A 14,467-nucleotide genomic window follows, 5' to 3' on the forward strand; every position below is an offset into this window, starting at 1 on the left:
GTTATGTAAACAAATTATGAATAAGAAAGTTGTAGATATTTTTATTACCTACAATTTTGCCATTTAACTGTTTTCCATACGACTTGTAGTTTTGCTGAAAATCGATATAAACCATTTTTACCCTAAAAAATGTATCCCCTCCCACTTCTCGAACTCAGATCGAGCGTAATTTATTTTTCCTTTCATTTTTATCATACTACCCTCCTTTTCATCTTACTGTTATTTTTTGGTTTCAAAAATCACTATATGATGTCAAAGCAGCCCGAAAAATCAACCACGCATTTGGCAATGATAGTGTTAATGAACGCTATGTTCGACGTTAGTTAGCCAAATTTCGTTTCGGAGATTTTAGCCTCGAAGATGAGTCCCGAAGTGGTCGACCTACAGTTAGGACGAGGATTTGAGGACCCTGGTGGAGACTGACCATCACAAATGGAGCGTGGGCTGGCGGAAGAACTGAGAGCTAGCTCCCATGCATTTTTTGATAGTTTAAAACGTATTGGAAGGGCACCAAAAAGATCGAAAAGTGGATGCCACACGATTTTAACGATCGGCAGAAATTGTCACATTTCGAGGGCTATTCTTCTGTGCTTTCGAGCAATCAAAACGATCTTTCTCTGGAGATGTTCAGACAAAGGCAAAAAGCCACCAAAATATGTTCCAATACTAAATCACTGAAGTAATAGTTCGTTTCTAAGAAAAAGCAACAATAAAAACATGTACTCGTAAACAGAAAAAGAGTATACATCATAAAAAATGTGTCGAAAAATATTTTCCAGAAGTTCACTCAATTACAAAATGAGTGATTATAATCTTAATTAACTTTATATCACACCCGTGCTAGGAATCGCACGCGAAAATGTAAGACCTCAGTACTGTTTGGCTCGATCAAGTTTCGACTTCTGAGAGTTGCCATTCGTGTGGAGGCGGCAGCTGGTTGATGGAAAAGCAAATTATCATTCCTATAATCATGAATACATGTTAGTATTTCAAGTACGCACGAAAAGTTATTCCTGGGAACACTGTTATAAAAAATTCAATATCTATTCATTTCTATCCATTCTCCTTTCAAATTGTCCTCATTTTCTGGAAACGAAAAGGTTGGTGGGAAAAAAAAGATAAAGCGGAGTCATCTTCCCTAATCTGTGTCATATATTTTCTTTCATTTTCCTTTATATCGAAACAGAATATGAAACTGTCTATAAATAGGCTTCTTTACTGTCGAACGATTCTATACATACCAATCTGAAGAAATATATATATATATATGTGATGTGACACAAATGGAAACTGATAGCACTCTTCGCATTATCTTTTAACAATGTTTCCAAGGGAATGAATTTTTCGAAGAGTTGGGCCGACATAACGGAATGTTTACACATGAAAAATTATAGGGTATTATTAACAGATTTCTGAAATAATCAGCAAGTTCTCAAACTGCTCAGAATTAGATTTCAATTGAGTCGATACGTTTACATTCGACAGATATTTCACGTTCCACAATCACTAACTTAGTTATTTGGGAGGAATAGAATTTAGACATTCATATATTTCTACTGGAGCTTTGGCGTCATGAAGAATTGCAGGCTGGTAGATTTTCTCTGTTGATAAAATGAATTTCTTGCTAGACATTGCACAGTTAAAAGGTAAGACCTCGTTAATCCACAGCTCGCACAAGTTTCTACTTCTGAGGGTTGTCTTTCGTAAAGAGGCAATAGCTGCTTAATAGATGTTGATGGAAACAAACCAAAGTGAGTAGTTTTTAATCACAAGCTGGAAGACTTCTCTAAAGTTAGGTTTCCAAAGATTCAGATATTGAATAATGTTCTCTTCCGATCAAGTCCAGGTTCTTCAATCAGATGACATTATTCGTTCTAACAATTTGAATAAATTATTATTTTTTTTAATTTCTTTTTTTTTTCTACTCACAACCCTCTATATATTATCACGTTTCGAATCCATCTTGGACTATTGAGTCAAAAATTTCCTTCTTTGGCTACTATGCATAATATTCCTATTCATTCGAATACACAAAAAGAAAATCTTTATTCAAATGCGTTATGAAGATTTTCGAAGAGACATTGACAATCTACAGCACGAACACAACAGCAGAATCAGAATGATTACAGATATTTTTAGTATATTCGAGCGACAGCGGGAAAAATGTTTGTGATAAAACAACTCAAAATAATATTTAGTTGGTGTAACACCCCCGAAGTGATAGATTGGTAAATGGCGTGGGTTTCCACAACATAATAAGTTAATCGAAATAGACCATGAGCGAAAATATAGGAGGATAGATTGATTTCGATGAAATTTGGAAGGCTGCGTGTGTCTAGAAAATTATTTAAGAAAGCAGCTAAAAGGAAGTGTACTCTTATGACACCAGGTATTTCAATATTTCAAATAATTTCATAATAATTGTCATCAAAGAACATCCATAAATACAGGGTATCTTCCTTATTATACATTATTGTGTAACTTCTTTTAATAAAAAAGGTTAGACGAGAAAGTGGCACCGTTCCAACCCTTGAATGACAGGAATAAATTTATTAAGCGTGGAATTTTTTTGTTATTGTCCTTTTACAAAATAAAATTTAATTTGCGAGTAAGACATTTCAAGCATACGCTTATTTTATAAACTGTTCGAGATGTCATCCAGTTTGCTCTAAACAGTCATAAAGTCCGTTTTCGAACTCGCTTCTAACATTACGGAAATCTTAACTAGGAATTGACTGGCATACTGCTGTAATTCGTCTTTTAAGTTCTTCAATATCAAATGCCCCCAAATAAAGAAATCTAAGGGTGTTAAATCCGGTGATCTCAGAGGCCATCCAACTGCTCCCCTTCTGCCAATTCATCTATCCGGAATCTCTCATTTATCAACTGTAGGACGGGAAGAAAATAATGAGGTGGAGCACCGTCCTGCTGAAAATGTGACAGATCCTCCTGCAAAAGTTCATCACCTTCTGCATCCATTTGGGTTTCTAGCTCGTAAGTTATAAGACGATCGATAGTCTCTTCGAGTATTTCAAGGCACAGCTTGCCAGTCAAGTTTTCTTCCTGAAATAATGGACCGATAATGGCATGTATGCCCTTCCCGAAAAATATGTGGATTGCATTCACTCCAATAGCAACAATTTTGTCTGTTAACATTGCCAGTCAGAAAAAATGAACAGTCATCGCTGAAACAGATGTTTGATAGTAGATTGGGGATGGTATTGACTCGATGAGACATCATTTCACAAAACTCTATTCTTCTTTCATAATGATCCTCGTGGAGCTCTTAAAGAATTTGCATTTTAATAGGATAAAATTTATGCATTTTCAATGCTTTCCTTACAAATTCGAGTGACATTCCCGTCTGTTCTGATACTGATCATAAGGAGCTCGTGGGCTCTGCAGCAAAACTTTAATTTGAGCTGCTTCATTCAGTACTTCAGGGTTATTTCTTTCTTTATTTGTTACTGAACCAGTTTCGTAAAACTTATTCACCAAACCAAGTACGTACCGGTAACTTACATTACGATTTGGATGTCTTTCGTTAAAAAGACATGCGCACTTTCCAACTTCTCCATAAATTATAATCATTTCAATTCTGTTTTGAAGAATTCATACACTTATTAAAGTAATCACTAATCATCCCAACAGGTACAACTGTATGCACAATACTACCACATCGTTAAAATTTGCGAACAAAGTTTTTGACTGGAAACAGAAACTTTTCACAGCGCAGAAGTACCAAAAAAGAAGAGCTATTTGTACACTTTCTGCGATGAGAATTAAAAATTCAGCATTTGCTAAAAACAACTTGACTACCATTTTTCGTTCTACTATTAGACTACTTTTTGATGTAAATTAATTGGAGACAATGGCTAATGTTACCCCTAATAAATGGTTGGAACAGTACCACCTAATATTCTTACCAGTTCTGGTCAAACCATGCATCTCAGTATAATTGAACGCCAATCAAAATGATGTGCCACTTGATCCCCCTTCCCATTTAAAATTCTAAGGGTAACATCTTCCCCTTCGAGGGGGTTGAACCACGCTACAAATATCGCTTAAAAGTGTCCCCCTTGATAATATCTGTTTTTTCAATTTCTCATATTGTTTACTGGAAGACCGATATTAAGGGTGGAAATTTTTCAAATTGACATCCTGTATATAAATACAAAATTGTAGCCATAACTTGTTGCTGGTGATGTTAGTACCACATGTCAGAGAAGATGAAAACGACATGTCACTAAGTTGAAAGATAATTGGTTTACTATGAATCAATCTCAGGAAAACTAGAAATATACTTGTACATTTGGAAAAATATTGTCAGAAACAAACATTTTAACGGCTCTGTGTAACAGATTGTTTCTGCTATATTACATAGTTTTTGTAGGCATACATTTTGTACTCTATTTCCGAATAAACAAAATATTTTTTGTCACATGTACAATGTTGGATTTGCAAAAACTTTTGGAATTCTTCATTACGCCATTGAACAATTTTTTATTTTTTGTTTGGATTGAATATTTGATAGTAAGAGCAGGAATAACTTCTCTTGAAAAAAAATGAGGAATCTCAACAGTTTGTATAGAGATGAGTATAATTTTATGAAATAATAATAATAAAAAATCGATATCGGATCTGTTTGAAAAATCTCTGTTTAAAATTTGTTTTTCCGTGAATCAGCTGTCGCCCCCATATGAACGACAACTTTCAGAAGTTGAGAAACTTGTGCGAGCTAAGGACTAACAAGGTCTTACCTTTTGACGTGTGATTCCTAACACGGTTGCAGAATCAATCCAGCTTCAACTAGATAAATTCTCTCGAGAGAAATATCTGGTCGAGGCGGGAATCGAATCCACGGCCTTCCGATCGTGAGTCGGGCGCACTACCACCGCGGCCAATTCCATTATCACAAATAGTAGTGAGAGACGTGTATAATTATAATAAGCAAGAAACAAAATGCCAGAAAATCCTGTAGTCATGCTGATCCAACCTTCATGAAACCAACACACGTAACAAACTACCCCAAAAAATGTATGATTGGAACTTATAGAAACAAAGAATACAACCGAAATGAAACATTTAACTTGGGTGGAATTATCGAAAATCTGAAAATCATCACGCCACTAGGGAAAAACAGATAAGAAAACAATTCTATAAGTCATTTTATCCCATATTGGATATCGGTTCGTTTATTAGTTTCTGTGTGAAACTGCTGGAAAGCCCGGTTGAATATATATTTATCGTTGATGTACGATAAACTTTCAAACATCAACGTATTTCAGTACTCGCTATTCATGGAATACTCACATCATCCATAAAATTTTAATGCCGGAAATGAATTTGAATAAATACAACAATGTACGTGGATGTGTTCCAGATGCTCCATTTTTCAGTTTCCAAAACATAAAACGGCAATTCCAGTGATTCTGTTTTCGCCGCTGTCATTTTAATGAACTGTGTTTCAATAAAAATAATAATTATTGACCACTGTCGAAAAATAGTTTAGCGCAAATCTCTCGGGAATTGATGAAAGACGTCAACGGCAGTACATGGTTAAGACAACGAAACCAAAGTTCAATCGTCTCAATGGAAGAGCCTAGAAGAGCCAAGACCAAAAAAGCATGACAAGTTTGATCATATGTCAAGGTTTTGCCTACTGTTTTCCTCGATTACCGTGGTGAGTGCCATACGGTGAGTGGTACGGCCAATAAGGAGTATTATCAATACGGAGAAAACGTCTGGGATTATGGAAAAACATTTTTTGGCTTTTACTCACTCGTCATTGCTTGTTTGTGATTTTTGGCCAAAAACAACACCGTAATCATGCATCAACCACCGTATTAATCAGATTTGGTCCCCTGCGACATTTTTCTGTTACATACATTGGTAACACCCACGAAAAGACGGTGTTTTGCGATGACTGAGGAGAGCTCAGAAAGAGCTTCAAAGATTGGAAAAATCACTGGCGCAAGTGTACTTCATCTGAGGGGAGCTACTTTGATAGGGATAAAATAGAAACTGATGAACAAATGAATATTTTTTGAAAAAAATTCACCTTATTTTTTTAACAGAATTCGTTCATGTCTGATATTCATGATCTGACATTTTGATGCAAAACAAGTTCCACAATCTTTTTTGAGAGAATTTTGTAATGATAATAAAAAAGTTCATTTCTAACTAATGCATATTCTCGCAAAAACCACACTTTAATCGTTAAAATTTTTGTCGTTATGTTGGGCTTGCCCTTTATATCAAGGTAAAAATTTTCATTTGGCACATTTCCATAATTTTCTCTGGTGCCTTGATATATTTTTTAGACCGCATACGTGCTGCTCGCAGAAAATATTTTCTTCATTTCCAATCCTACTAAAGATATGTAGGTATTCGAAAAGAGGCTGAACCACCGGAGAATCCAATTAACAGGTCAGATTTATTTTTTATCGAAAGGAATAGTTGATGATTGAGAGTTTATTTTTACTTATGGTTGTAAGAATTCTGAAGCATTGCTTAGTTTTTACACTACATCCGACTACGAGATGAAAAGCAAAATCGCGGTGAACTAAAGCAATGTATCAATTAGAGTATATTGTACAACAAGTGAGAAAAAAGAAAATATTTCTCACGAGTGCAGAAGTTTGTTGGCACGAGCCGAAGGCGAGAGACGCTAATCTTTTAAAATTGTTGGATTTCTTCAGAAGTTAATGTTTTTGGCTGTTTTGGAGCATATTTTTCAGATTTGCGTTTTAAAAATGCACGTAGTTTTATTTTTATATATCAACACAGTTTTTAATAATTAAGGTACTCAGCATTGAGTACTGAGACCATAATGTTGATGATTTCAATCTTCTTGACAACTCTTTAAAATAAACTAACAAGGTACTTTCGAAAGGAGAATTTACCTTAGCTTTCATTTTCCAGTCCATGAAGTTACTGTAAGCGATTTCATATTTTTCTCTTGATGTGCTTGGTAGCAAATTATTGCAAACACCTATTGCTTTCTGAACAATTTCTGGAGGTGTATTTTCCAACTCTTAATTCTTCGTATTCCATTATATTCAATATTTAATAAATATGAACTGTTTATAGTATAACAGTCAACAATAAAACAATTTTCGTTAGGTAAGTTGACAAGCAATAATTATGCAGTGCTTCGGTTTTGTTGTTATGGAAACGCCGACAATGGGCTACTTGGATATTGCACGCGAATCGTCGGCGTAGCGTTGTCAACATGAAGATCGTGTCATATCAATCTGACATGTAACAATTCATGACTGACTTGGGTTATCGTGATAACAGTGAGAAACTGTTTCTCACTGCGTGAGATATCTTTGGTTTTGAACGTATGAAAGCGATGAGAGAAGTGGCAAGTTGTATAGCATCGGCAGAAAAATATTTTGTTCACTATAACCAGACAGTGGATATATGATTCCCATTACTAACACTATACTGTTTTTACTACGAAATAAGTCAACCCTAATCTCATATAGTTTCATTATCATTGTTCAAACATATACGTACTGCTTGTTTTTGTATTCGGAACTTGGAAAAATTCCTGTAAGCACAATAAGTTGCTTGTCCCCAATAGTTCTATTTTCATCTCGCCCAGTGATATTCACTAAAATTTCACCCCCACTGCTCTCCGATGAACAGCTGCCATTGCATGTACCTCAATGTTTTTTAATAAAAATATTTAAGAACATATTATCCTGAACTGAAAATAACTAATAATGTACATACACAAAATTAGTATCATCATTTTTGATCCACGTTTCACATAATAAAATAATATTACTTTCTTGCTGATTAGATTTTTATAATACTATCAACAGTACATGTCTAACGCACACTAACCACTGATCGTCTGTCCGACGAGAGAGACGGAGCCTGCCTATCGTTTACGTATGCGTGAGAGAAAGGGAAACAAGACAGATGGGCTACGTAACGCGTTACGTAACGAAGCGGTTTACCCTCCCATAAGGAGTTATCACTTCAAAAATTGTTGAGGAACCGAAAATCAAAACTGAATTTTGTCAAACCAGAACCTCTTAGCTGTATCTGAAAATTTAAAGAAGATTTTCCCTAAACTTGTTTAAGGAGAACATTTCTGTGTTTGTTCGATGTTCCAGAAGGGATTTATTCGAAGCTAACAAATATTGTCAACAACCCTGTCTATCAAGTTAGGAGTTGAAGGAAATAAAAATCAAACCTGACATTTCATCCCAAGCTTATTTCAAAGCTTCTGAAAGTGTTTACTGGAATGCATCAAATAGCTTCAAGGAAGTAACGTATAATAGACGAAACGGTATATTGCTTTCTCTCAACATAAGCCTCAAGTCATATATTTCGAGATGGTGGAAGAAGCTACACAATCGAATTGCAGAAAAACAAACATGTCGCATTTTGATTTGTTTTTTCGTGCGTGAACAATTCAGGATTATACATTTTGTATGAGTTTTTTTCTGAAAAAATATAAGTATATATATTTCAGGAAAAGATAAATTGACATTGAATGTTTCTACTTAAATTTAATATGAAATTTATTACAGTCACAATTGAAATACATAGTTTTTCTTGAAATCTAATATGATATACGAGTATTTATATTTCAGATTTGAAGGAGTAATGAAAATTTCTTCAGAAACCAGAATCACTTACCAAAATATTAGATTCACCATGTAAAAAGAGGTTGAAAAGTATTTACAGTAAGCAAACATCTACATACCTACACAATGGAAAACAATAGAAAATATGGTAACAAAACGACAAGTAGTCTTTTAAATTGAGAATTTCAACCAGAAACACTAATGAAACAGTGTGGTGTTTTCGACTATATTCGGGAAACATATTCCTACTCCATCTGAAAAAAAGTGTTTCGATTTGTCATATTATTTCGATATGGATACTCATATCGAAACTTCAAGACTATTGGTCGGTCGGTAGCCTGGCGGTTCGACGTGAGTGCTTTCTTCACTCAGTCAATCGGACGATGTGTTAGTCGATGGTTCAAGCGCCATGGCTCGATTTTCACTTGCTATCGTCCAACCCATGTTAGGAATCACACGTTAAAAGGTAAGACCACGTTAGTTCTTATCTTGCACAAGTTTAGACTTTTGAGAGTTATTATTCGTAGGGGTGCGATAGCTGGTTAACGGAAAAAACATATTTTAAACATTTTTAAACGTATTGTTCTCATATGTCTCGAGTACCTTGTCGAGTGTTTGCTTGTAAGAACCAAAATAACATCAACTTTGTACGAATGATGCTGAAAAATTCTACTGAAATGAAATAAATGAGAAAAAGAGACGACGAAACGACTTTTTAGAAGTGAATATAAAATAAGGACACTCTATTTTACATCGTATGTTTTGTGTTTTGATATTGTGGGTGTTGGGAATATAAATAAAATTCAAAATGAGTTGCCTTAAACACTGTTACGCCACTGTGTAATTGTCTAATTGTCAAGGGATATCTACCTACCTTAGGGAACCAATAGCGTGTGTCCTGTTTTATTTACCTCTCGCTTAAGAGTAATCTCGTTCAGTACAGTTATATATAGTAAGTATGGTTTTAGCATAACAGAAGAAAGGTCTATTATATGTATTTGTAGTTAAGTACAAAGTGTTAGTTTATTGTGGAGAATATCAAAGGTTCTCATTTGTATAAACTTAGTGTTTCTCATATCAAATTAAACAGATCAAACCAATTGTTGTATTCGACATTCTGTGAAATCTGTAAACTAGGTGTGACAGAATAAAGTGTGTTCCTAATTTCCTACGTCGCATTATTCAATAGTATACAGTTCACTAGAAAGGGGCCAGCAAGCGCAAAAACCAAAATTGGGACCCAACAGTGGGGATGCAACGAAACTTACAGTGAGACGATAAAAGTGAACAATTTCAATATTCATACAAAGTTATGTATAAGATACGAAAGTTTTATGGGTTGGATCTCTTTAATGGCTTCGTATCTGCACAATAGAACACAAATAGTAAAAATCAATGATGAGAAATCCACTTCAAAATAAGTTGCGTTGTGGAGTACCTCAGGGTAGTATTCTTGGCCATCTATTATTTACTCTATTCTAATTTTATGAACGTTTTGAAACACTGTAATTACCATTTTACGCTGGTGATACTCAGATATATTTTTCATTCAATTTCTCGGATCTTGCAATAGCCATAAATTGTAATGACACCAATCTGGATTCCTTACAAAAATTATCAAACGATCATAATCTACACTGACAGCTGACAAGCCCCATTAGCCTTGAAAAAAGTATTTTTTTATTAACATGAGCGCTTGCTGCCTTATTTGTAACCCTCCTTTATGCGCCCGCTGCCTTGGGCTTGGTAGCTGATTTTCAGGCTTCCTCTCCGGATTCGGAAAATATCAATGGTCATTTTTCAAAACAATATCCGGCTGATTGATATAATTTAAAAAGACTAAAAAACACGCTTTTATAGCATACGAAACTAAAAAATGAAAAATAAAAAACACGCTTGTGAAAAACATCGAACTAAAAAGTTAGGAATTATATATGTTTAATAAGCTTAAGACCGTCATACAAAACTCCTGAGAAAATTAGAGAACTGCGGAATACGTGGGAAAGTTTACACATTTTCGAAAGCTATCTATGTGACCGAGAACAGAGAGTTAGTATCGATGGAATAATGAGGTATCCCAAAATTGTTACTTATGATGTTCCGCAAGGAACGGTTCTAGGACCAATCCTGTTTACAATATATTTGAATGAACTATTGCAGATACCAACAAAAGGTAAAATTTTTAGCTTTGCTGACAATACGGCTGTCTTGTATACCGACTCTTCATGGAACCAATTGAAAATATCTGCAGAAAAAGATTTCATTGAGATCGAAAAATGGTTCTGAGACAATAAACTTACGATCAATTTCGAAAAAACCAAATATTTGCCTTTCACATCATACTGAAGTACATTACCCAATATGGGACCCCTAAATATAGGAAACAATAATCACATACCTGAAGGCGAGTCAATAAAATATCTAGGTATCTATTTAGATAGACATTTTCGATCCTACATATGAAAGAAATAATCAGAAAGTTAAGAGGTACACTTTCTAAATTCAATAACTTGAAAAACTTTCTTGACATTCAACATTTGAAAACATTGTACATCGCACATTGTACATCGCCCAACTATCCTATGGTATAATAGGTTGGGGAGGAGTGAATGATTGTTATCTTAGGAATCTAAATGTCATACAAAAATGTATACTGAAGATTATATTTAATAGGAAAAAACTCATCCAACTGCTGCCTTATTTAAAGAAGCGAATGTATGTAATATTTGACAACTTTTTTTGTATGATCATACTCAGTAATGTAAAAAAGGACACATCAAAATAGAACCAATCATCCTCTCCTACAATACTAGAATAAAGGGAAACTCTTCAAATGCACCACGATGTGACAAAACCATAGGACAAAGAAATGCATCATATCTCGGACCACGCTTATACCAAATATTACCAGAAAAAATAAAAAATGTCAACAGTTCTCACATGTTTAAGAGAGAAGCAAAGAAATTCATTCTGAATACCGAAAGAGCTTCCTTTTCTGATTTTGTTAATCAAACTATTTCAAACAGCAATTTAACTCAAGCATTTGTTGAGCAGACGAAAATAACTATGTATTCTGTCTGAAACTACTGTCTCTATTAATAAGGTTATTGATTAATTGATCATTCATTATTTTTCAATGTTAGATTAAGTATTTATACAGTTAATTACAATTATCACGAATAAGCTATATATTTCTATGGCTTCTGTGATTATCTTGTTTATTTTCGATAGCACTATATGTAATGTATATCAGTGTATGCGATAATAAACATATTACTATTATTATTATTATATTATTTTTAACTGTAATATATAGTGGGAACTAAAACTATTATTATTATTATTATTATTAAATCGCTGCTGAACATTATTTCAGTCTTATATTTCCCACTTTTCAAACATCACAAACGACGAAACCCTAAACTTCAAAGTAGACTTTGCGTAATTTAGTTATTCTTCACATTACTTTCGTTTCAGTTGGCACCCCTGTGTAGAATTAATCCGTCCGCAGACAACACTTAACCTCCTTATCTTATCAAGTTGAGGGCGTCAAAAGTATGCTGGAGAAGATGGTTCTCCACTCAAGAGTATAAAACATGTTTTTAACAACAACGTTACTGAGGAGAGGGAAAGAGAAAGAAAACGGGCGATTCTCCAGTAACTGAAGGTTTTATAACACTTCAGGACAACTACAGAGGTACACAACGTTAACATGAACCGATCTTGGAATTTGAGAAAACATTTAGAGATTAAGGTAAGAACAAACCTGTTGAAAATCTATTTTTCTGTTAACCAGCTGTCGTCCCTTTTAGAACGACAACCATCGTCATTAAGAAAATTACATGAAAAATCTGGAAAATCCAGCAGAACAAACGTTGAGAATTGATATAATAAACAACACTTGGAATGAATCCATTGAAGTGTATAGTAATTCCAATACCAATTGGAACAGCACAGAGAAGGAATTCCCGCCTCGACATAGGCGTCGGCATATTATTTTTCAGTGGTAGTTTTTCAGTTACTTATTCTTACAATCATAGCAATTGATCACCCCACGAAAAAGTTATCTCAACTGAATTTTTCCACCATGGGTAATTATGAAAAACTTCCGAAATTCAAGGTAGTTGATTTCCGAGTCGAAAATAAAGTACAATGAAAACACAAATAATCACAACAAATTCTTGTCAAACATACATTTACAAAATAATGGAGGCCAACAAATTTGCTAGAAAAATCAAAATTCTTCTTCGCTATATTCGGATGAGGTGGAATCATCATCGAGTTGAATAACGATCGGATTTATGGAACTTTGCACATAATATTTGTTCTCTTCTTTTATAACGTGGGCCACACAGTTCTTCCACATATCACTATTACCTACTTCATTGACCACTCGCCTTATATTGTCAAGCACCATAGCTTTTTAATCTATTGTTGACAAATTGATTTGCAGGTAGTGGTTCCACTAGTTAATTATCGAAAAATCAATTAGGATAATCATCATTTAACAAACAAAGTCCACATCGGACAAAAAAACTTTAGGTATATAAACAGCTAACCATTGTCTTTAGATTCAGTATCAATTTGCTTCTCCTGAAGATGCTAACCTTGTTAGCGAAACGCGCGTCGAGTGCAAAAATATCTGTTTAGTGTTAGGGTAATTGATCTCTAGAAAAAGTTTTCAAAAATCGGTTTGCAAAACCACTCACTACCTCACCTGACCCCACGAACACACGGCATTGATAAAGAAATATTTTGAAACGGACAAAAAAATTAGTATTCAGCTAGTCCAGCTAGCCGAGCCTTTATTCCTCAACTATATTTGATAGCACGTTTACTAACTATCTGGGCGACTAGGGGCCACAGGCAATAAATGTTTATGACTGTACTCTTATTTTCATTACCGTTCCAATTGGGAACGGATAGGCTATACAACAATTACAAAAACTAGCGTCTCTCCCTGGAACGCACGCCCAATTATTAACTAATCTAGACAATTTTTTTTACCTCATTTTACATTTTACAATATAGGTATTGCAGTTTTCATAAGTATCTCTAATATTTCTGAAAATAACACACAACAGTTACTCTATTATTTTGTAACTTTCTATTGGTGTTTTCTTTGTAGTGGATAAATCCTTATGAACCATGAAAACTTATGCGAGCTAAGGATTTCCGAGCTTTTATCTCCAGCATATGGATCTTGCATTTACAATAGCGATTGATTCAATGCTGAACAACAAGCTATTGTTTGATCATTAGGTTAGGCGGTTGAATAAGGTACACCTTTGAAAAATGATAATATCATTAGTAACAGTTATATTGCCCAAATTGTTACTTTTCTACCAATGACCACTTCGTAATTTACCAGTGATACGGAACGCGCCCTTGCATTCCACACTACTTCCGAACATTCCAAACTATTCCAGAATGTCCGGGTATATTCTAGAATGCTCTTCAATACTCTAGACTGTCTGATGACTTCGACAATTGTGGAACCAGCCAAACGTTACACTCATGCTCAATCTCCAAAGAGATGGGATAAAATCACACCTCCATAATATGGGGCTAGTGGACACACCTCTATGCACGATGTGTGGACAGGAAGATGAAATTGTTAGGTATGTCCTACGCGAGTGTCCGGAGTTAGCGTCAATAAGAGAGTGGGTGTTCGGCGAGTCTTGGCCTACACCTGCCGATATAAAGGAGATGTCTCCCAGTGACCTGTCCAACTTCCTGGAAAGGACAGGATTACCTACGAAGACAACTCCTCGGGAAGATGTAGAACGGGTCACATGTGGCCTGAGTGCTGTGGTCCTCCCTACTCTACAGATACAGAGATACAGATACTCTAGACT

General features: G+C 34.9%; 1 protein-coding gene across 1 annotated transcript in view; it reads right to left on the reverse strand.

Annotated features, from left to right (window-relative positions):
- The window catches only part of ed (hemicentin protein echinoid), a 263,620-nt gene that overhangs the window by 41,793 nt on the left and 207,360 nt on the right, over positions 1-14,467 (reverse strand). The gene's annotated exons all lie outside the window — the stretch shown is intronic.

The sequence above is a fragment of the Leptinotarsa decemlineata genome, unplaced genomic scaffold, assembly GCF_025532065.1.
Source record: "Leptinotarsa decemlineata unplaced genomic scaffold, Ldec_3_MD MMD2_tig00026294_RagTag_RagTag, whole genome shotgun sequence".
Taxonomy (NCBI): Eukaryota; Metazoa; Arthropoda; class Insecta; order Coleoptera; family Chrysomelidae; genus Leptinotarsa; species Leptinotarsa decemlineata.